We start from the raw sequence: 2,419 nt of genomic DNA, 5'->3' as shown, positions 1-2,419 counted from the left end.
AAATTAGTTAGCATAAATCAGTTAAATGACGAAAACTTAGGTGTCTATTTACTTGTGACCACTCAGTGTAAGTGTTAATCATGCCTTTTACCATATAAATTTGAAATGTTCTGCAATATTTTTATGCTATCACTGTAGGAACGAAACTAAGTATTTTAATGTGCTTATTGTATGTTCATACTGAAAAATGTGTATTTTTCATTCAAGTAGTATAAATGTCAACACGTCTGTTGTGTTATGTTGTGTTCACACATGTTTTAGGTATTCTGTATCGTATGTTCAACCCAGTTTAAGGTATTCTGTATCGTGTATTTACATAAGTTTAAGGTATTCTGTATCATGTGTTAACACAAGTTTAAGGTATTCTGTATCGTGTGTTGAAACCAGTTTAAGGTATTCTGTATTGTGTGTTTGTACAATTTTAAGGTATTCTGTATCGTGTGGTCATACAAGCGTAAGGTATTCTATGTCGTATGGTATAATATAACTGTATTTTAGTGTTTGTTCTGTGTTCTTTAGTGTTCATTATGTGTTGTATTCTTTAATGTTCTTTTAAGGTTTAAACTAACTGGCTTCATTTCATAAATCGTTATAACGTTGATCTTTCGTTGGCGAGTTATTTTATATTATATGATGAAAATAATTGAAAGTCCACATAAACGATAACATATTAGTTTATTTCACCATTTACGTTTTTACAAGCTTTAACACTGTAGTAACGTTTAGAATGACACTAACTAACGTAAAATCTCAACTCTAAATTACACCGTACCAATGGTATATATATATATTGTTATAAGCTATATTTCAATGATATATATATTGTTATAAGCTATATTTCAATGGTATATATATATTGTTATAAGCTATATTTCAATGGTATATATATTGTTATAAGCTATATTTCAATGGTATATATATTGTTATAAGCTATATTTAAATATAGCTTATAACAATATATATATATCATTGAAATATAGCTTATAACAATATATATATACCATTGAAATATAGCTTATAACAATATATATATCATTGAAATTATCGCATTCCTCAACTAAATTTTAATTATTTTCTTAATTACATGATTTACCCGTGTTTAATTATCTTGTTTTCCTGTCAGCAGTCATATTGAGTAAAGAACTATTTAGGCTATTCTTCAATTGAAACAGTGGTGTTGGTGCGTATTGTTGTTTTTTGTAGTTCAAAGTTCATGCCTTTAGTTATTATATAATCTCATGTTCATGTATGTGTGTGTGTGTGTCATACGAACATTCTAAAAATACCTATCTCAGAATGAGCTCTCTTGATAACGGCAGCTGACCTGGAAGCACTGAAACATGTTGAACAAGAAACGGTATGCATATTCCGCCGCTAGGTTTTCAAACAGGAAATATAAATAAATAAAAAAATCAGAAATTCCCTGAAGTAATCAGAACCAAACATTCACAATATACACCTCGGGTCTTAATTTGAAAGAAACCTGACAACGTGATCTTGAAATATAGCATTCACAAGATTTGTTTTCATGCGGACAGATGAACACCCCTTCCCCTCCTCCCGACACACCGAATTCAAAATTGGCAGGGGATGGGGGAGAGTAATGGGAACCACTGATGATTCAAATGTAGTCTCCGGTTTACTTTTAAAAAAGTGTACGACTTAAAATATATTGAAGGCTGGACGGCTAGCGTGCTTGGACAGTTAATACGTGGTATTGTGGTTCGCAGAACGTTGCCGAAAAACACGCTCCGCACTTTGGGGCATGGCGTGGGTGTGTGCTATAAGAGATAGGGTCAGATTCCAATATTTGGTCAGACGAGAGTACCCCAAGAGTTGGCGGTGGATGCTTGTTGACTAACCATCCCTCCACTAATCTATCAGTTCAAAGTTACGAAAGAATATATGCAATTGGCCCTATGGAAATTGTTACAGATCATATAAAAACATCTGAAGTTTATCGAACGACGTAACCAGTAATAAACAAACACGTATATACTTATATGAGACTTACTGTATTTTAAAAGGATGCAGATTCTGCGCAGGCGCATGACGTGTTAAGTGGCGTACACCGAAAATAACAAGCATAGGAGAGGTTATTTTTGAGACGTTACCTAAAAAGACTACAACTAAGAAAACTGACAAATTATGCAGGAACTGTCAGGATAAAACTTAAAACGAAGGGTGTATATGTCATGATAAGAAATAAATAAAATTTGTTCGATAAGAACTCCTTATTTTTAAGTCCTCTGTGTAATTTACTCTTCTTAATTGAATTTAGTTATTCATGTATCAAAATATCTCGAAGATACACACTGATTCAACTTACAATTCATGAAGCTGAACTATCTCACGAGAGTGAGAATTACACTCTCCGGAAAATACAATTAATGTAGCTCATCTTACTCATGGGAGTGAG

The sequence above is a fragment of the Limulus polyphemus genome, unplaced genomic scaffold (assembly GCF_000517525.1).
Source record: "Limulus polyphemus unplaced genomic scaffold, Limulus_polyphemus-2.1.2 Scaffold2807, whole genome shotgun sequence".
NCBI classification, from domain to species: Eukaryota; Metazoa; Arthropoda; class Merostomata; order Xiphosura; family Limulidae; genus Limulus; species Limulus polyphemus.
The sequence above is the reverse complement of the archived record's forward strand: the minus strand, read 5'-3'. Positions refer to the sequence as shown.